At 36.2% G+C, this 23,005-nt stretch overlaps 1 protein-coding gene across 1 annotated transcript in view; it reads right to left on the bottom strand.

Moving 5' to 3' along the window:
• Positions 1 to 22,781, bottom strand: part of LOC129246153 (calcium release-activated calcium channel protein 1) — an 88,098-nt gene extending 65,317 nt beyond the window's left edge. The window contains exons 1-3 of the mRNA XM_054884725.1: positions 22,315 to 22,781; positions 21,406 to 21,590; positions 8,812 to 8,964 (exon numbers count right to left, since the gene is read on the bottom strand). The gene's annotated coding sequence lies outside the window, so the exon portion shown is untranslated. The remainder of the gene's footprint in view (positions 1 to 8,811; positions 8,965 to 21,405; positions 21,591 to 22,314) is intronic.
• Between the last annotated feature and the right edge of the window lie 224 nt (positions 22,782 to 23,005).

The following is a 23,005-nucleotide window of genomic DNA, read 5'->3' as shown; positions in this document are numbered from 1 at the left end:
AATTCTGGTACCACAGGAACTGGATCCCTTGGAGTTTGCAAACCTGTTCGGGAAAACGGCCGCTCGTGGAGGTTCGCGGTAGCCGTGGTTTAACTATCAAACGCGGTTAGAACTTAGTTCGATGTGAAGCTTTATTGCAGCCAGGTGTCACGCAAAAAGGAGGGTAGAGGTTTTAGATATACGCTGAAGTTTACCTAGGCCCGCAGTATGACTTTCAGGCTTCCTAATTTCTGTAGCATATTTGAAGGTGAGATCTAATTTACTCTCCTCGACACTCCCACAGACATCTTTTTCGATTTCCAAACTGCTATTAAAGCAGTAATAGCTGTAAGGGCACCCGTCTGCCTAGGATAAGCACGTCGAACGTATATTCCTCACACTCAGTTTTAAAGACGGAACTAGACGAGCAACTTACTCTGGAATCAAAGCCTATATGGAAAGTCTCGACATTCCACAGGATTATTTTAATACTACGAACCTGGAACACGAAAATCACCCATTTTATTCTATCACTCCCAAGGAAGGAATGTAAAATATTGGTTGGAGCACTGACGGCATATTATTTCACTCCATATAGCGCAGCTTAAATGGGAATGGTCCAAAAGGATGCGTGTAACTTATGCGAAGAATAAAGGGGTACGTTAGAAGACCTCCTTTGCCACTGTCCGGCTCTAAGCACAACCTCATTACAATTGCCTGGGAGCGGTATACTATGATGCTTTCCATTTCAATTCAACCGGGCTACTCGGGTCATGTTCTTCGATTTCGATGTAACTTAAATATGTTGCTCTCTGGTCAAAATAATGAGACACGTATTTTTTTGTTCGCCCGAAAAAAATTTTTTTCAAGAGTTATCGGCAATTTTGTTTTTTGCCTCAAACTCGATTTTTTTTAATTATATGAGAAAAAAATTTTTTGAAATGCCCATAACTTAGTCAAAAATGAACCGATTTTAATAATTCTGGGTTCAAAATGATCGTAATTACTTACACAAGCGACTTCATGTAGAAACAATTGCAAAAAAGTAGTTGAAAATTTTTTATTTAGCAAAAAAGAAAAAAAATTGAAATTTTTTCGAAATTCAATATTTCAAAAAGGGCATTTTTTTTTTTTTATAACTTTTTCCAAATCAAAAAAACATCTCAAACTTTAATTGAGCTGCATGCCTAGTAGCTAAAATGCGTTGTTTTTGAGTAATGAATTTTTAAGTAAACACCCTGTTTCGCACTTTTTGTTTTTTGCAAAATAAAAAATTTTCAACTACTTTTTTGCAACTATTTCTACATGAAATCGCTCGTGTAAGTAATAACGATCATTTTGAACCCAAAACTATTAAAATCGGTTCATTTTTGACTAAGTTATGAGCAATTAAAAAAAATTTTCTTATATAGATTATTTCCATTTCAATTCAAAAGGGCTATTCGGGACATGTTCTTCGATTTCGATGTAACTTAAATATGTTGCTCTCTGGTCAAAATAATGAGACACGTACTTTTTTGTTCGCCCGAAAAAATTTTTTTTCAAGAGTTATCGGCAATTTTGTTTTTCGGCTCAAAATCGATTTTTTTTAATTATATAAGAAATTTTTTTTTTTAAATGCCCATAACTTAGTCAAAAATGAACCGATTTTAATAATTTTGGGTTCAAAATGATCGTTATTACTTACACGAGCGATTTCATTTAGAAATAGTTGCAAAAAAGTAGTTGAAAATTTTTTATTTTGCAAAAAACAAAAAGTGCGAAACAGGGTGTTTACTCAAAAATTCATTACTCAAAAACAACGCATTTTAGCTACTAGGCATGCAGCTCAATTAAAGTTTGAGATGTTTTTTTGATTTGGAAAAAGTTATAAAAAAAAAAAAAATGCCCTTTTTGAAATATTGAATTTCGAAAAAATTTCAATTTTTTTTCTTTTTTGCTAAATAAAAAATTTTCAACTACTTTTTTGCAATTGTTTCTACATGAAGTCGCTTGTGTAAGTAATTACGATCATTTTGAACCCAGAATTATTAAAATCGGTTCATTTTTGACTAAGTTATGGGCATTTCAAAAAATTTTTTTCTCATATAATTAAAAAAAATCGAGTTTGAGGCAAAAAACAAAATTGCCGATAACTCTTGAAAAAAATTTTTTTCGGGCGAACAAAAAAATACGTGTCTCATTATTTTGACCAGAGAGCAACATATTTAAGTTACATCGAAATCGAAGAACATGACCCGAGTAGCCCGGTTGAATTGAAATGGAAAGCACCCTATACTTTTCATCTCTGAAGGATATTGCTGACAAAAGTTTAAACTGTTTATTATAATTCGCCAAGCAAGTATTACGAACTATGATTAACCCGACTCTAACAGCACTGGTAACACTACGGACCCTTGTGGTCTATGTGTGAACTATTCAGATCAGCCAGATATACCTAAACTATGCTTAGCCAAATGGTTAGTGTGTCTATTTCTCACAGCCACTTGGTATCGAAAATGCCAAATTGGAGCAAAAGCTCAACCAAACACACATATCAAACATGATTGATGTACGCGCCTGTAATTATTATTTTTTATTCAATTAAGGAGTCCAAAATATTATTTTTTGAATGCTAATTTTTTATTTAAATTTAATTGTAAAAATCTATTTTATTTATTAACAATATATTAATTTATTTTATGGTATAATTTAATTCACTTGTTTAAATGAATATGCAAAGAAATCTAAGGGCTACTGCTCGTATTATCTTGGGTTTGACTTTTCTCTGGGCGTAGTACTATTATTTAAATCGCAACTGTATGCGCAGGAATGCATGCATATCAGTAAATATGACTATGAGCACATTTACAGTTGCGTGCGTCGCAAATAGGGAAATAAACAATGGAAAAAATGAAATAAACAAAGAAAATACAGGAAAAAAACGCATTGTCACACAAAACTGCATTGCATGTTACCCAATTATTACGAATAATAGCAAAATAAAGCAAACATAAGTAATAAATGAAATATTTTTCAAAAATTCTAGATTATTTTGTTGTTGAACAATTAACAGTTTGTGGAGAATAATGATTGCATAGACAAATAAATTTATAGACAATTCACAATCAATACATACACATACACATTCATAGAAATATATTTATATAATATTTATTGCCATTGCAATGCAATCGATTGCATAGCTAATGCATCAAACAAAATATGTGTATGTACATATTTATATACATACTAAGCCAAAACAAACTCTGCAATTCATTCACATTTGCAGTCGTATGGCGGTGCGTATACGTAATATGCACGTGAGCACTTGAACGATATTTGAACTGTTTCACCAATTAATTGACAATATACGAGAATATTATTGCTTAAATACGTGCTTACGAGCATACAAATGCCACATTTCCCATGCACGAGTAGATGGGTATGGAAGCTGAGATTTGGATTTGACGAGCTAATGTCAAAGTAATGAGTATACATATATGTACATATGTACATGTACACATGCATATATGCACTTCCATTTCTGAATAATAGCTGTTGACTGTGGAGAAGAAAAAGTGCTTCCAAAATATCATGAGATTTTGCTGGTTTGATTTTAATTGCATGCTATATATTTTTTTACGGTTGAGATTGATTCATTTTTTTGCTGCTAATATTAGTTTAGTAGCTTAACCCACTAATTTGCCATAAATGTCAATTAAATAGAAATACAATTTACTGGTATATTCAGGTGTGGCTGAGTATATTATTATTATTATTGTATTATTATTAGAAGGCCATTACGCACTGCGACCAGAGCTGATCTATTGTGAAAGGCCTATTTTGTAACCCTAGAGTTTTAGGCTTTTTAAAAATTTTAGCACAATTTTGGGCTTGTTGTTCCAAAGATTGCATGGAGATACTACGATACCACCAAGGTGATGAAGTCTCTGTCTGCCCAACGCTGGACATTCACAAAGCACATGTTCTGAGCTATCTATGTCCATTTCGCAAAAGCGGCAGACATTGGTCTCAGATAGACCAATATTATTTAGATGATACCTCAGGCTGCAGTGACCTGTAAGATATCCTGTTAAACGACGCAGATCTACTCTGATTAGTGAGATAAGTTTATCAGATATTCCTTTGTTGGGACTTAGGAATAGTTTGGCTTGACGCTGACCGGCACAGTTTAGCCAGTGTGCAGCAAGTTTTCTTTCTTCCCATTTCCTTAGGAATTCATTAATGTGGCCTTTTTTGAGTCCACAGAAAGGCTCAGGACCAGTAAGTTGCATATTTGCTCCTTGTTTTGCAAGGTCATCAGCCATTTCATTTCCCTCATGCCCTTCATGTCCCGGAATCCAGCATAGTGTTGCTATGTTGAGGTTCCCTAACGTGTTGAGAAGGTTTAGGCAATCATTTACCAATTTGGAGGTGATAGTTGTTGATAGAAGGGCTTTTAGAGCCGCTTGGCTATCTGAAAGTATGTAGATGTGAGTACCTCTCATTTTCCTGCTAAGGCATTCTCTCACACATATTTCGATGGCATGTATTTCTGCCAGGAATATTGTTGGGTAGAATCCCGTCGGAATCGATTTTTTGAATTTAGGCCCATTGATTCCTGCCCCTGTTCTACCATTTTCCAATTTGGACCCATCAGTAAACCATAGCTGGGAGCCAGGTTTGAAAGTGATAGAGTTAGTTTTCCAGTCTGTTTGTTCATTGATTATAAATTGGAAGTTCCTGAAGAGTATTGGTTTGGGTGATAGTATATCATCCCTGTGAAGAGTGGGACTATGTAGGAAGTCTTCTAAGATCTTTAAATGTCCTTTCATATCCCCACTTTTAAGTTCAGTTATACCTTTTAGTCTTAAGGCACTCGAGCGAGCTTCCCTTTCAATTAGAATTGGAAGCGGTGGTATGTTCAGGAGCACACCCAATGCATCCGTGGGACATATTTTCATAGCCCCTGCAATACCAACACATACCAGGCGATGCAGTTTGCTTAATTCGTTTGCTGCCTTTCTTTGCTTGACCTTGGGCCACCATGCTAAGGATGCATAAGTGACTATGGGTTTCACAACTGTGGTGAATGTCCAGAAGATCATTCTAGGGTTTAGTCCCCATGTCTTACCAAAAAGCCTTGTGCAGGCAAAGAATGCCCTTGTGGCTTTTGAAGTAACTCTCTCAATATGGGAATTCCACGTAAGCGTTTTGTCAAGACTGACGCCAAGATAGTTCGCTTCTGTCGAGAGTTGATGTGTTGTTCCAGTAAGGGTCGGACATTTGAGATTTATGTTCCTTCTCCTAGTAAACGGTACAAGTGTTGTTTTGGATGGGTTAATGGAGAGCCCTTTTTCCGTGCACCATTTATTTATTATTGTAAGGGCTTGCTGCATGCGATCCGAAATGGTTTCCTCATACCAGCCTAATACATAAACTACTAGGTCGTCAAAGTAGCCCTGAGTGTGAAATCCTAGGTTATTCAGTTTGTGGAGAAGTTCATCTATGACTAGAGTCCACAAAAGAGGAGAAAGTACGCCACCTTGAGGGCAACCTCTTGTGGATTTAATAGATTTGATTGTTCCTCCTAGTTCTGATGCTGATCGTCCTAGATTTCGGCAGGAATATTATCCATCTAGTGATGGGTTCAGTTACCTCCTTTAGATATAGGGCATTTAGATTGCCTCATAGGAAGTGTTATCAAAAGCCCCTGATATGTCAATAAATGCACATAGAGCTATCTGTTTGGACTCAATAGCCTTTTCAATAACTGTTACCAGGCTGTGTATTGCAGTCTCAGTGGATTTTCCCTGTTGATAGGCAAATTGAAGTCGATGCAGTGGGAAGTTAGCTAGATTATTTTCCCTAATATACTGATCAACTATCTTTTCCATTGTTTTAAGGAAAAATGAGCTGAGACTAAAATTCTTCGCTGCGAAAAAGTTTTTTCTAAAAGTCGGCGAAGCTTCGAGACCATTTACGTTCTTGTATAAAAAACCATCTCAGATTCAGTTCCGTTTTAGTTGACGTAATGCCCGAATTCATTCGGACACATTCAGCTATAGTTAGCTACGATTACGAATGCTAGCATTTTTAACTAAGTAGTTGAAAAATGATTGGAAATTCGAGGGGATAAAATTTCAAAAAAAATTTAATATAGGTTTGTTAACTTAAGTTAAAATAATTTTAAGCAATTAGCCTCGGGTATCAAAAATTGATACGGTTGCCAAATTTTATTTATTTATTTATTTAAGTCTATGAACTACAATCCTTACAGACTATGATACAAAAGTTGCTTAGATTAAACTACTGATATATTACATGTATTTTAAAACAACTACAATATAGAATTCAAGAGATTTAAAAATGCTACTCTTGAAAGCGAAGAATCGAGAACAACATCAGTATGAACGGAATTTAATTCCCGTAAAGCACGAGTAATAGGAGCATTACTGTCGTTCTTAGTTTTGGAGTTTCCCCCCATAAAACGGATAGAAGTTCCTAAGAGATCGCTGGGGATCATTAAATCGAATCCGAAAGACACAGTACCTACACACACAAGACCTACGAATTTCTAAGGACTTGAGATTTATAAGCTGAGACGAGCAGAATATGAAGGATCAATAAAATTCAGAGACCGAAGGGCATGTTTGAGAAATATTTTTTGCACACGTTCGATTCTATTGATAGCTTGCTGTCTACAAGGTCTCCAAATAAAAGCAGCAAATTCTAAATGAGATCTAACAAAAGATGTATAGACTAACTTAATGGTATAGGGATCAGAGAACTTAGTGGCGTGCCGTCTGACGAAGCCCTACATCGAAACAGATTTTGAAGTAATATAATTTATATGGTTATTGAAAGAAAATTTGTTATCAAAGATAACGCCAAGATCATTAAACTCGCTGACCCACTGCAGGACACATGTTTTCGATGTTTTCGAGTAAGATATTTGGAAGCACTTAGATAAGTTCAGCGAAAGTCGTGAATTCTGACATCACAAGTAAAGCGTATTCATATCGGCTTGAAGTTTAATGGCATCCTCTTGAGTCTTGATCGCTGAGAAGATCTTAAGGTCATCAGCATAAAGCAAAAATTTAGCAAATGAGAAACAACTTTAAACAACATTAATAAATAACACAAATAAAAGCGGTCCCAAGATACTTCCTTGCGGAACACCAGAGGTGGCAGCAAAGAGGGTAGTTGAAATACCATCATTTATTAGAACACAGCGTCTATTGCTCAAATAAGAGTTTATCCATTGCAGAAATGCAGAATGAAAGTCGAAACAACCTAATTTTTTAACTAAGATTATATGAGAAAGTTTGACAAAGGCTTTCGAAAAGTCTGTGTAAATACAGCCGACTTGGAAGCCAGACGAGAAAGCATCAATGCAGTACTCATTAAAAGCAGCCAGATTAGATACTGGAGATCTGTTAGCAATAAACCCATGCTGATTAGGGCAAACTAAAGATTTAACCGCAAAGCTCAGCTATGCATTGACCGCGTGCTCGAAAAATTTGGAAATAGTAATAGCTTTGTAATAGGAATATAATTTATAACGTCATTTTTATTGGTACTCTTAAAGAAGGGCGTAATGAAAGAGAGCTTCCATGCGCCAATGAAACACTCCGACGATAAAGATTTGTTGAAAATAATTTTCAGGCGATAGACCAAGGCCGGACAATGTTTTATTAAAACTGCTGAAAGTCCATCAGCATCAGTTTGAGAGGATGAGATCAATTTAATTAAAGCGTTACTACATAATATCCTCAGGAGAGAGGCAAGTACCTCCAAAGTTCAGGGCATAAAATAAGTAAGAAAAAAAGTCGGACGGAGGATCGAGTTCTTCGTCAACAAATTTAGATTTAAAAAATGCAGTAAATAAGTTTGTCGCTTCACTTAGGCTTATGGATATGCCATTAGCCTTTTAAAGCCTCAGGAGTTGCAAGCATGACAAAAATGGGTGATTTTTTTAGAGGTATCAAAAGAATATTTGCTTTTTCCAAAAAACAACAATAGTAGGAGGAGCTCGGCCAAATACCTAACAGAAGTGTATACGCCAGTTATTTATTATATTTATGTTTAAACATCTGACATACAGGTCAACCATAATCACCAGCTGATGTACATACATACATACAGTTCATATAAATACAAAAGAATTGGCTTTATAATAGTATTATACATCCAAAATACAACTCTAGGTGAGAGACCCCATCTTTTGCCAATAGCGCCCTTGAAACCTTCAAGGCGAATGTTTCATATCCTATCCCAATGTTGCACTTGCACCTCGCCCTATGTGAAGGATTAGACTTAGATATTTCACCTTTTAAGAAGCACCAACAGAGCGCCCCTTTTGAGAGGAGTTGAGCACTGGGCGGACCTTTAGAGGACTCACCGATAGACCGGAAAGCGCTGCCCAATTAACAACTGCCTAGTACACTGTACTAAATATTACTTATGAAAAAAAAGAAATTTATAAATTTGAAAATTCTTTTCTCAAAAATTCCAAAACAGTCCTTTTTTGATAAGAAGTAACAATTTTAAAGAAAACTGTTGGTCTAATATGATCCGCTATTTTAAAATTTTCATTTCTGACTTTCAACTTTCATCGAACTTATAAATATTTAACATTTTGTATTATCTTTTTTAGAGTTCGCGCAGTTATCAAAGGGTTAAGCGCACTATTTTTTACTTAATACACCACCCCAAAACTGTCATCTGCTTTCAATGTTTGTTGCCACGTGAAACAGAAAAAAATTTAAGCTTTTTCAAATAAATGCAAATATTGTAACAAAATTCAGATGAGCAGAACACAGAAAAGATATTTGCTTCGAAGCTTACCTGTCTGAATAAAAGATGAATTAGCCGATGAGTCGATATGCAAAATCCAGAGAGGAAGTTGTAGCGGATATTTGTGAACCTAATTTGAATTACTTATAGGTGCATTCAGAATATTCCGAAACTGATCTTCAACCGGCTGATTTCGAAAGTGCTCTGAAACGATAGTAGAAATAAATAAAAATGCAAATATAAATAAATATTCGAAGTAGAATGAGGAATAAGTGGCATAAAATAGGCAAATAATAATACAGAGAATATTTTCCACAAAATCGATGCGAATATTAAAATATTTGTAAAAGCTGAAATGGCACCCGTTCAATTTTTTGAATAACTATGGAATTTCCAATAAGTTACTGTTGCTGTGAATGCAATGGCACACAACATTGTGAATAGCTTTTGAACAAAAGAACTAAATGAGAGTTATTATTTGTAATTTTTCAGTTTGTGCAAAAGTGTTTTACGATTTGCCCTGCAATTTTGAGCAGTGAGCAGCGACAATTATATTTCATATGTTTAATCTTTTGCAAAGGAAAATTTTAATGTTCACTTTTCGAAATAAGTAAGAAAGTAATTTCGATTGATAAGTCTGCAGTCCTACCAGTAGACTCCAGAAATTAGCCTTACTCAGTTTGCATTGCTGCGGCTCAATTTTTTAGTTCATGTGCAGCTAGGAATTTCTTTCTGCACTTAAAGTTTTTGATGTTTCTTATAAAAATGGAAATCACACTGGTAAATTTGTGTTTAAAAAGCTTTTAAGTATATTGGAAGTAGAAAAATTATAATTTTTTTAATAAATAGATATAATTGAGTTGAACTAAACCGGATCATAAATAAAATGTTTCAAAATATTTCGGTATGAGCGCCTCAACTCCTCTTTTACAGGGTGGGCCCTATAGCGTTTGCTTTTTGAACAACCTATTTTTTTGAGAATGGTAACACAAGTGACATGTCAAATGTGTTCATAATTTACTTAAAGGTTTGACATTTACGAAATGGGACGCTATACGCTTGAACAAAATTGGGAAATATTGAAAACCGATTTCCAAAGTGGTGAGTCTTCTTCTTCTTTTCTGATTTTCACATCGGTGGCTACGTCAATAAGCAAAATTGTCGGATTTGGGGCTCAAAAAAGTTTGGTGCGGTTTTTGATCTGGCGGCATCATCCGGCAATTTGAGCGAGGAGCCGCGGTTACAGTAAATGGCGAGCGTTACCGGGCCATGCTCAACGAGTTGTTTCCAAAAATTCAAGAGGATGACATGGACGACATTTGGTTTCAACAGTACGGTGCAACTTGTCACACTGCCAAAGTTACACTCGAACTTTTGGCCACCGTTTTTGAAAACCGAATAATCAGCCGAAATTCCGATATCAATTGGCCACCTCGGAGCTGTGAGCCCGTTGGACTATTTTTCGTGGGGAGTCGTTAAGGACAAATGCTACGCGAACCATTCAGAGACAATTGATGCTTTAAAACATGAAATCTAAGTTGCCATTCATGAAATTGGAGCCCAAACAATCGAAAATGTGCTTAAAAATTGGGTTGATCGAATGGCCTACTGTAAAGCCAGTCGTGGCAGTGATTTCAACGATATTATTTTTCATTCATAAATGACAATGTTCAATCTTCAAAATAAAAAAAAGAAGTTTGAAAAAATATTGATTCGTTTTTTTTTATAGCCGATTCGAAAAGCAAATTTTACATGGCCCACCCTGTAGTATAGGTATATTTGTAGTAGGCAGATGAACTTGCTCGAACCGGTACAACGCTTGACCTCCAAGTGGATAAGAGACTGATACCTGTGCCAAAATCCACTTGTAAACTACTTATAGATAGGGAAATCATCAACGAGGTAAATACAAGTTGGCAAAACCTCACAACATGCGAACTAAGCAGACAGACATAGCTGAAATGGAGCAGCGGTCGATCAAAAAGCTTATTAAGATTTAACAGAGAAGCTATAAGAAAACTGATGGGGGTATTAACTGGTCATTGTTTAATAGGCCGCCACAAACTGTGGGGTACAAGTAGCAAGTAGCATTGCTGTCTCATATGTCGACATGCTCAAAGATTCAACGTACCTCATTTTGACTATTGCAGAAGCTGCAAGAATGAGAAGGAGGAAGACTCCATTAGACATCCTCTCTGTTACTGTCCCGCGTGGCATACCACTAGGTTTAGATATTTTGGCTCAGCCTTGTTAAATGATACTGATGAAAAAAAAATTGTTTAATGAGGAGTAGGCGATAAACTACTACTGTGGCATCACAATGGACCGCAATGGACTAAGTGAGTTGGCTTAGAGACCGACTGCCCTTTCTACCTACCTACCTGCGCCGCACAGAGTAAAAGAAATCTTCTATAGGCGTAAAACCCAAAACTGCTAATTTATAATAAAGGGTTTGGCAAAGTTTACCAGAGACACTGAATGGTTCATGAGGAGGGCTTGTAAATTTAATGCAGGCATCAGAAAGGTATTCAATTTTTAGACTAAGTGAGCCGTACAACAAATGTCATAAATTGATGTAGTATAATTTTGTAATGGCGCACATTCAGTCACGCCAATGAGCTTAATAATTAGCGCCAATGAGTGTTATTAAATTAGATCAGACAAATCATCCAGTATGCACAAATATTGAAATTTCGTTGAAAACAGTTGAATGTAATTAAGAGAAAAAAATGAAATGATTGTTAAAATTTTACACTCATTTTCGTAAATATTCATACAAAACTACATACCACACTAAATAAAAACATATTAATTTGATGCTTACTTTCCATACTAATTATAATAAATTTTCACATCGAAATGAATAAAATAATTATTTTAGGCGCTAATATATTTGTGTGTGCCATGTGAAGTTAGCTACGTCAATGGTGGGAAATATGTAATTATATTGTATAAAATTAAAATAGTGCCAGACAAATAGAGTGGGCACACAATGAGCTGGCTATATAAATATACAAACCCATTTATAAAAAACCTTTTATTCTACAGCTTAAATTAAAATTATTTCGAGGCAGAAACAAAATAGAGGCGGGAGGTGGATGTCACAGCTGACGGAACGCTAGTGTGGCATATGACTTGCTTGGTTATCTGAGGTTTGTGAGCTCGAGAACGACCCCGCGAATATGTAAAATAAAATATAGGGTCTTTCAAGTTTGAGTTTCTTGTTTAGCTATGTTTTCTTTTTTTTTGTTATGTTTTATTTACAGTTGTCACGGCTCGATGGCATCTCTGAGAGGCAGTTGTTAAGCAGAAAATATACAATTTACTAAAATGCGTTCAAAATTTTGGATTCGATCCAGCATCATATAAAAATAATGCCGTGTAACAACCGAAACCAATTCTCGTTCTGTGTAAATGTGAAGTGAAAAAAGTTTCGTTTCGTTTTCACAGACATTTTTCACTCTGCCTTTTCACATACGATTGTTTAGCGATTCTCGTTGGTGCTATCATAAAAGTGTTCCGTTTCCACTGTAGCCACGAAGTTTTTGCAAGTTTCGAATTTCAAATTTCAAAACAACTGTCAAGATAAGTAAAAAAGTTAGTCATGGGGAAAAGTACGATAATAATTTTTGGTAAGCTTAATCCTCGTTTGAAAATAATTTAATATTTATAGGAATTTGTTGAGAGTGCTGAGACGCTCGTTTCGCATTGGACAAAATCCCTTTGAAATTACCACCAATGATGAGGTTTGTTTCCAGTACTTTGAGGAATAAGCAAAATATCCGTATTTGGGCTGAAGAGCAATGCGAAGCCATTCAAGAACAGTCCTTATATCTATTAAAAACTACCGTTTGGTGCGGCCTATGACCTGGAGGAGTCTTCGGCTCATATTTCTTCAAAGACGATGCTGTGAATCCCGAGCACTACTGCGCCATCATAAACGACTTTTTAATGCCGGAAATTGAAGCCTGTGATCTCCACAACATTTGGTTCCAACAAAACGGCAGACGGCGCTTCTTGCCATGCAGTCCGTGAAATAATCGATTCTTTGCGTCGTCGTTTCGGTGAGCAAATTATCTCTCGTCTCGGACCAGTGGATTGGCCACCAAGATCGTGTGATATCACACTTTTGGATTTTTAATTGTAGAGGTATGCAAAGTTTAAATGCTTTGTGAATAAACGGGCTTCGATTGAGGCTCTGGAAGCTAGCAAGCCAACATTACTAAAGTTATTCACAAGATACCGACCGATGTAATAAATTTATAAGATTTAAAGAATACACTAAACCAGACGTTTGCTCCGGTCATTCAATAGAAAACATCGCTGCTGTAAGCAAAGCATTGGGGAATATCAAAGTTGTCAATTGAACGGAGTTCAGAGCAATTGGGTTTACGGAATAGGTGTTTTAGCATCGTTTTTTTACCTATTTTTTGATGGTAAGAATATTGCCAAGAAGGTGTCATGTTAAGCTAAAATCTATTCTGTGAACTTTTGACTAAAACCAAAGAAACTCATGCCAATTTAATAAAAACTTCCTACTATGCACAAAATCAATTCTAATGCAATATTTAAATTATTTATCATTCATATTTTTAGCTTAGAAACCTATCTGAGCGAAACGCGAAAAATCATGTTAAAATTTTTAGTAATCAAATCGTGACTTGTTAAAGTCAAAGAAGCTGCTTTGCCAAAAGTCTAGGGAATTCATTGCGAATAAGTTCCAGTGAAGAATCATCGACCGATTCAACGTCTTTGGGCTATTTTCTGAGAGCCAATGCAAAAGATAGAAATTATGTACATGACTTACAAATAACTGAAGCTGTGGAGAATAATATTTGTTTAGAAATTGCTTAGGTAGTGTCCTGATGCTGTATAAAATAATAGAAAGTTCCAACAAAATTGTAAATTGTAGATCCTCTACTTCATACTTCCTTGAACAGATAATGAGTTTCCAATAAAAATATGTTTTTCATTGGAATTGAAAAATAAAAAAACTCCATCTCCCAGTACTAAGAAATATATTTTTAAGCAGTCTCATGAATGCCATTTGTCGTTGTTCTGAAATAATGAAAAATCTTCATTTATAGCCGAGAGACGGTGGCATTAGAGAAGTGCCATAAAATTTTGTTTACGGAATGAAATTTCTGCTGCGGAAACGTTTAGCATGCATAAGGCATTTGGTGATTCGACCATGTCGCAGAAAAATGTTTATAAGTGGTACAAAGACTTCAAAGAGGGTCGAGAACGTGTTGATGACTTGGAGCGCTCCGGACGACCATCGACGTCAACAGATGACCAACACGTCAATAAAGTGAAGGACTTAGTGCTCAAAAATCGTCGGTTGACTGTTAAAGACCTTACTGATATGATCGGAATATCAGAAGGATCTGTGAAAACCATTTGGGCCTACGAAAAGTCAAATCTCGTTTGGTACCGAAAACTCTCAATTTCTTAGTAAAAAGTCGTCGCGTTGATGTGTGTGAACCAATGCTTTCAGACTATCAGGACAAGCTCAAATGCATCATTAGGGGAGATGAGACTTGGATTTACGCTTACGACCCCGGAACAACCGACCAATCAAGTGAATATCGTGCTAAAGGCGAGGCCAGACCGAAAAGAGCACGTCAAAGTCGTTCAAAAACAAAGGTCATGATGACAGTTTTTTTCGATTTTCGTGGTGTGATGCACTATGAATTCCTTCCAGCGTTATGCGTCGTTTACGTGAAGCAATTCGTCTAAAAAGACCAGAATTATGGGCCAACAACTCTTGGGGCCATTTCGCCAAAAATTCCACGCATATCGTTCCGCAACCACCGTATTCGCCTGAAACTCAAGAGACCACTCCGGGGAACGCGTTTCGAGTCGATTGAGGAGATAAAAGCTGAATCGAAGAAGGACTGATGGCTATACCGGAAATGGACTATTTGGCATGTTTCGGGGATTGGAAAATTCGTTAGCATAAGTGTATTTCATCGAGAGGGGATTATTTTGAAGGGGATGAAATTGATTTGCAAGAATAAATAAAGATTTTTCATTTTACAACCAAATTCACCTTACTTTTTGCCCACCGTAGTATTCAAACTTTAGACGAGTTTTTCTCAAAACTATATTTTTCCAATTGGCGTACACGACAACTCGAAAAGTTATTGACCCATCTCCCTGAAATGTTGCACACATCTTTTTTATGATATTAATTTCTATGTAAACTTACAATTCGAAAATTTTTCGAAAAATATTTTTTTCGAAGCAAAAATAGTAGGAAAATTCGCTCCAAAATTAATTTTTTTTTAAGAATTTTATTTCAGGAATTTTTTTTACCGTTTGTTTTTAATTCATATAGAAATTGTGACATTAATAAACAAAAAAAGTTTTGGTTTTTTGTATTCAGGTCACTGACGCCGATGGTACAATGCCCGCCGATTGCGAAGCCCCGCTGCGACCTTCCTGGAAGAATTGAGTGTGCATCCGCCATTTTAAATGATTAAAATAAAAAAAAAAAACAAATTATTATATATTATTTTAACGTATAAATAAACTGTAAGCCAAATTTGAGAAAAATATATTGACTTCTTCATTTTAAATAATTTTAATGAAAATCAGGGAAAATATGGCCGTTTGCAAGTATCTGTCCCCTTAATTCTCACAATTTAAGCGGATTAGGGGAATTTTCGATGGGAACATTGCCAAAAGAAACAGTTAATATCTATTGTGAATGAATATTATTTAACCATTTTAAAGAGAAGAACAAGAAAGACTGGATGCAATGCTAGTTTGCACTAACACATTCGATTTTTTTTTTTAATAAATTCTATTTTTTAGTATTAGGCCAGCTGATATCCACGGTCCCTCTATTACTGACAAAACTACCCAATAAGCAATCAGAAGGCTAGGACTCCCGTACTTCGATTTCTGTAGAATCTGTCTTAGGAAGCTGTCAGAATAAGCTCCAGTGGTATCACAATGGACATGCGAAAGGTCTAAGTGTGTCTTCACGACTACCTAAGCAATCAGCTGTTGATTAATCCGTGTAACAATCGTCGGTCATACTGCAATTTTAATCAGAATTAACTACACCGGTAATCCCGATGAACGACGCCGTCTGTCTAGGCTATTACGCAACCATTTTTTCAGTTCTTTAAAACGTAAGAAAATATTTTTGGCTCGAGTTATTTGAAGTTTAGTACCGAAAGATACTTAAATTTCCACAACATCATACTTGAATTATAAATTATTTTTGAGTCCAATGCATTGCCAAAGCCCCGCTGTTTTTTGTGCTTCACTCTTCGATATGCTTCAGTTGTAGTGTAAGTCATTTTGTTTGGCACATTTCGATATGTTAAAGAGTTCACAAGTGCAACCGGAAAAAGTCAATATATGCAAAAATATGCAAGAAAGAGGATAAAATAAATAAGCCGAAGAACAATTCAAAATTGCACACCCATCAGCATTTCTGCCCAAAAATAGCTCACATGCACGATGGGTGTAAGGGTGTCGATGTGTAATTCTGAATAGCGATTAAGGCAAAAGCGATTGAAGTGGATTCGTTTATTGGTTTGTGCACACCTCGTAGGAAAATTAATGACAAATGTTAAAGTAAGTGGAATTTAGGTCTATATCAATATCTATTCCGGTAGACGGTTTTCTAGCTTAAGTTACATAAAAAAATTATTTAAAATTACTCATACATGTCAAGTTGGCTGAGAGCTGAAAAAACTATAAAGATTAATGAAAATTATCGTATATTGGCTACAAGGAATAGCAGCATACGTGACCCTAAGAAAAATTTCAATTATGTGATAGGATTTTCTAATGGGTTAAGTCGATGTTTACACTGATGCCAAATCATCATGGTGAGATACATATGTAAAATTAAAAAGATAAATACAAGATTTAGTATGAAAGGTTAAAGGATGTGGTTCTCTAATGTAAAGTTCGGATGAGCCATCAGGATCATGAAATGTACGGATTTGTGGAATTTCTGTAGTCTAGGTACATACCAATAAATCAAAATTGACCGATGTACGCGAAGTCAACATAACAAAGGTTATTGCTGAAATTCAGCAGCACTCTATTGAAAATTGGTCCACTCAGTTCGGTGCTACTATTCGAAATTGCGGCAAGTATTGTAATGATTTCATATTCCATACCTGATGGCATATAAGGAATCTTAAAAAAAAAACAATTTCATCAATTCGTCACACACAACTTGTTTTACCCCTTTTCAACGCACCTAAAATATGCTGTGAAGAAGGCATCGAGTGTGCAGTTGATGGGACAAATAATACCCAACAACGGTTGGCCTAGCCATAGCAGAAGACTACTATATAGTGGGGTTGCCAGTTCGGTTCTTCTGTACGCGCCACCAGTCTGGAATATAAATAGCTACTCAATGAAACTAATAGCCATCTATCGACTTTGCGGACATTTTGGCAAACGAAATGAAGGCTATCCGAACACGATGTTTAGTAAGACGTAAAGGAATTGCAGCAGAAGCAGGCGTACTGGAAGGATTGGTGGAACAGATCACCTAGATGGACGCATGAGTGAATACCCATTCTTACCCTTTCAGGGTACGTGGTATTTAGAAAATATCTTCACAGATTTGGCAATGACAGTTTTCAAACTGCCCAATTTACCCGGAGAGAGAAAAAGATATTCATCATGTCTGAACCCAATGTCCATGCTAAGCTTCCGAAACCTTTAAAATCTTAAGCAAAGAAATATTTTATGCTGAAATCGGCTGATAATTGGGAGAGAATCTGCGCTCAAGTACCTCATATTCATAATGGTTTAAGACGCGCGCGTTTCGTAGGCCTCAAAAATAACTAGAAGCTTGAGCTTCTGAGTGAGATAATACCTTTTTGGCAGTACTCAAGGGAGTGTCCTTTTCACAGGCGGCTTCTTAGAAAAATAACCCTTTTCAACTTGTTCTTATTGGAAAAATCTATATGCAGCATTAAATGACTACCGCACAAGGACAACAATTGACAAGCTTTTAAAAATTATTTGTTTCTTATTTAATTACCACCATAATTGGCTTTTAGTCTGATGGAGAATAATAAGCCAAAATGGGCATCCTCACAACACATACTGTCACAGTTGTAAACAACCGGGGAAAAAATAAACAGTTTTCCATTTGCTTTGTGAATGCCCTGCCCTATGGAAGGACAGAATGTTAACCCCGGACAAACTGCTGTTCGAGAGTTTCGAATAACTGTCTGGCTTATATGTCAACAACCTAATAAGGCTCTTGAACTGCACAGACTCGATACAGTATTACAGCATTACCGTTAAACAAGTTGGTAACGAGGATGAGGCAACAAAATTGTGCGGAAGCGCTAGTTGGGTTCTGGATGAATCACAATTTCAACCAACCAACCACGTTCCAAACTTCCAAGATTTGAGTGTGCATTTTTATATATACAAAAAAGTTAAAGTTTGAAGTGGCTTAAAGTTGGATGGGGTTTTGAAGTTTTTGTTACATAATGAATGCTCAAAAATTTGTTAACCGAAAGAAAACACCCAAAACTCAGAGCAAAAAAACAGAAAGTTGTCAAAAGACAATCCCATTTTTGAGTATCTGAAAATTACACCTTATTATATGAAATTAAGTGAACCATAAAACTGCGCACCCGAATTATTTCTGAAAAATCTGATTAAGATGTGAGAAATTTTGATGAAAATTTACTGAATTTTTTTATTTAATTTGCACAGAGTTGGGAACTTGGATTGAAATGATTTTTGTAGTGGAATGAAATATATTTCCATAAAACAATAATAAAATATAATTAATCTAAAAATGAACAATAAAGAGATGAAATATGAAACGAATAATTTGGCAGTATCGCTCAATAAGTCCCTGGGCTTTAGTTACTCAACGCAGTGCATTCCACCTGGTAAATATTTTTTTGGTAAGTTGTATTTTATTTAAATGAACAGGGTCAGCATAGGATCTTCTAAACAATATTTTATTTTTTTATTTTTTTACGAGGTGTAAAATCAATCGATAGCCTTAGTCAGTGTCGGACTTTAACGCTACTAAAACACGTCAAATCCGACGGTTCATCTCACAGAGATATCTGTGCACTTTTCATATAACAACTCAAGCCAACTCTGTACTTTTTTCTATCAGACACTAAATTGCTTGCTTTTTTGTGAAATATTTAATAGGTGAATAATTCATAGTGGATGCTTGAGTAACTATTTGACAAAATTGCAATTAAATTTTTATTAATTTGTTCTGTGATACATCAGAGTTTATTGACCTTAGAGCAAAACTTGTGAAAGTCACATACGTTGTTTTGGCAAAAGCCCACAGATATATAAGACGCATGGTCTCTAAAGCTGATTTTCAGTTCGGGTCATGATAGATATACGAATATTAGTTATACAAGGAGGCGCAAAACTAGTCAATTTTGTTTTTGAATAACTTTGTTTACTAAATATTATAAAAAAACAAAAAAACTATTTTGAGTGATGGAAATCTTTATTTTGACTCCTACGTGCCCGTGTGTATGTTTGCATACCGTGGTTGCAAAAATTATAAATAATCTTCTCTTAGGGTGATTAATTTTGCGCCACCTTTAATATAGATATATGTATTTGGAAAGTTTGAATGAAGCTTGCATTAGGCTAGGCGGTTGTCCTAAGAGTGATGCCCTCAGGCTCCCAGTTCCTTGTGATGCCGCAGGAGTTTTACAATTACCTTTGTCCCCTAAAATCAAAGTGTAATTAAAAAAACTTGCATAACATTTGTGGTGTGCGTCTTCACGGTACCTAGGTGCTCAATTTTCCTTAAAGAAGAGTGTTCGAGCGTTTGAGTTCTTTGCCCTTCGTTTTGGTAGTACTAGAAAGTGGCACGTGATGGTGTTGTACACTTACTTCCGCTTCCACATCGCGGCAATTGCAATAGAAGTCGTACCAGTAAAGTTCAATTTGGCATCGAGTCAGTCAGAGTGAGCAGAGATTTGGTACGTTGAGCACTTATAGTCGACCAAGGTTAAGTTAGTCAGGTTGCTTGTTTTAGACAAGACACCCGGTGGCCCTAAGGCCCACCTGCATTTGATTTTCATCCACCCATTCATCCAGTTGCTTAAACCACATAGATCTTTTTAAGAACTAGTCTCTCCCGTGAGACATTTTATAAATTTCTCAGGTCTTCAAAGAATTATAGCCGAGATAATTGGCACGACTTCTTTAAAATGCAGGACATTCACAGAGGAGGTTTTGTACTGACTCAATTTCTTCTTCACTCCTGCAGAAGTCATTGTGAGGTACACCTATTCTACTGGCTAGGGTAGCCACAGAGCAGTGACCCATTACATCACCTGTGAGGGCTCTGGTAGTTGATCTGTTGAATCCATGCAGACATTTTGTCATTTTAAGATTCCGTTTTGGACAGAGTGCTTTGGCGACCTTGCAGTTAGTAGTCAGAGATCACCTTCGATTGGTCTCCGCCACTACGCTCAAGTCAATTACAGTATACAGTTCGTTTAGAGGAATGCGTATGTCCCTACCCCTCGCTGAAGGTCAAGCTTAGAGCCTTTTCTAGCACACTCATCCGCTCTTTCATTTCTCTCCCCTCCAGAGTGGCCGCGGACCAGATAAAATATGCGATTTTTTTTATGTCTTGGGGAACAATTTGAAGTCAATGACAAAGTCTGCCTTGCAAAAGCTCCTCATAAAAACCATTTGCCGTTCAGAATCGGCTTAAAACTGTAGGTCCCTCCATTTGTGGAACAGTATCAAGACGCACGCTATTCATTTTTGATTTTATTGAACAAATTTGGGGACTTTTTGAACAGAAATATTTTGTGAAATGCGTTTAAAATGGTGTGGCGATCAACAAAATTCGTATATTTTAAGCTAATTTTTCTCCTACATTTTTACGGTTTTTTATGTTTATAAAATTTTCTCTAATTTGGAAATGCGGTACTTTTTCCCTTGAGACTAAGTTCAAAATTATGAGAATTTTTTTGTTTTATAAGGGTATGCTGAAAATAATCTGTCTTTAACCAGGTACGTATCTAGTTTTCACCCAAAAAGTTCCATTGGGTGTTTAACAAAACTGATAAATGTCACTGCACTGTGCGTAATAACGAGAGAGTGGGGAAAAAGGGGGGATAAAGAACCAACTACAATGTTGTTATTATTATTTTTTCAAATAGATATGCGGGTACATATGTATGCATGTATATGTGTCGTCGCATGCCTGAGAGTACAGCTGGCACTTTCGGAAAGTACTTACATATATATTTACATTATCATAGACTACACACATACACTTGCTTGCACAATGTTTCTCAGCCTCATTAGAAATTCAAATGCGTGTGCACGCCACAGACAACAAAAATACGTAATACAAAAGAAAAAACTAAAAATGCTTACAATAAAAAAATACAAAGCCTGAATGTGGACTATGAAGTGCATAAGAACTACTCGTAAATAGGTATGCAGGCATGCTTATTGACCGAATATTGAACGAGTGAGAGTGCGCGATGCCAGAAAGAGAAAGACGATTCATAGCGGGAAAGTGCAGCTTGCAGCAAATGGACACATTCATAAATAATATTACGCATACAAATAAATATTTATCACAAAAATAATAAACTAAAAACAGAGAGCTTGAAAATGTGATGGACCTACCTGTTAAGTTGCACTGAGTTGCAATGGCTTGGCTGGTCGGCTCACTTGGCTCACTTGGCTCACTTGGCTTGGCAATAAGGCTGGCTGTCAATGCTTTTAGGTGGCTTTATTGTGGCGCTGCTGCCTTTCGTCGCTGTTTTGTGTGCACGCGTGCGTTTGGACGTGCGGCGCGTTGTGAATGCAAACTGCAATTAAGCGAATGAATTGTTGGAATATTTTTGGTGCAAATGTGCATACAGAGGTTTTGTGAAATATATTCGCTTCCTGTAAAATATTGCACTTGAACCGATACGCTTTTTGTTGTTCGTGTGTTGCACGCAGAAAAAAAAGAATGTCACAAAAACAGACGCTGAGTAGCTGAATTTTTAACCGGTCATATAAACACTGCAGATTATTTAGGAGCCCAACTGTTTTGTCTGAGTTGCAAAGAAATTCTGAATGGGTTATCAGCGGCGTCACGGATGTATAGCCACTCAAGTGGCAGAGTACAATGGCGGCAGACCAGACGGCATAAGGCAATACAGAAGAGTGTAAGTATGTGTGGCTGTTTAGTTGTATGTAACCATCCGTCAAGTTGTTTATTTTTGTTTTCGTTTTTTTTTTTTTGGTATTTTTTTTTGTTTGCTACGCTGTCTTGTCTGCCAACAATTTGTGTGCTTTTCGAATGCCTCTTGGTTGTTGGTCTGTAATTTGTTACGCTTATCTCATCAGCCGCGCGTTTTTCTTGTTGTTTTTGTCGGTGATAAATGCGATAAATTCAATTGGTGTTGTTGCCGGCTTTAACTAACACCTACTGTTGATAGTAATGCGCCATAAGAACATTAAAAAAAATTCACATGCATACAGACATATGCAAATTTTATAGATGCACCTGCTCGGGGTGGTGCTGAAATTACGCTCGCTGCTTACCTTTTCTGTGCAAACTCCAGTTGGAATCATGCAGCTCAACAAGTGGACGACGTTGTTTTTTGGTGTACAGTGAATTGGCGTGATAGCGTTTATTTTATTTAACGGTAATAAGCGCAACTTCTATAGTTTATTTTGTTGTTTGTTTAGTTTACTATTAATTTTTACTACTATTTACGGATTTATACAGATAACGAAATTTTATTTATACTAATTATATTTTACTTTGCTTTTATTGTAGTTGATAACTAATTTTTTTTTTCAACCGGCCGAAATAAGTTATGGCACAACACCTTTCTCATTCAACCACTTTTCAGTAACACTTTTTGACAACCGAATTTTTTTCACTGCAACGGCTTTGAGTTTTTTTTTTTGTTTTAAATTATATTACTTGTTTTTTGTATTCGCTCTCTTTTTTATCGTTTTCACTTTATCGCATTATTTCGCTCGCCTCATGCAACAGCCTCCAAAAATGTATGCTGCTGCCTCAATGAAAGCATCGCTGCTGACTGTTTATCGTCGGCGCTTACCAATTGCCGCCAGGTCGCATGGCCACTTGCTGGCTGCGCTGTTACTTCCGTCTCTGCTGCTATTATATTTGCTGCTCCTGTTGTTATTGCTGTTACTGTTGCTGTTGTCATAACATGGCCGCATGTCTTGCTGTCAGTTGCTGTTATGTTAGCAGAGAATGTTG

Source organism: Anastrepha obliqua, chromosome 4 (genome assembly GCF_027943255.1).
Source record: "Anastrepha obliqua isolate idAnaObli1 chromosome 4, idAnaObli1_1.0, whole genome shotgun sequence".
Lineage (NCBI taxonomy): Eukaryota > Metazoa > Arthropoda > Insecta > Diptera > Tephritidae > Anastrepha > Anastrepha obliqua.
This window is presented reverse-complemented; position numbering and strand designations above follow the sequence as displayed.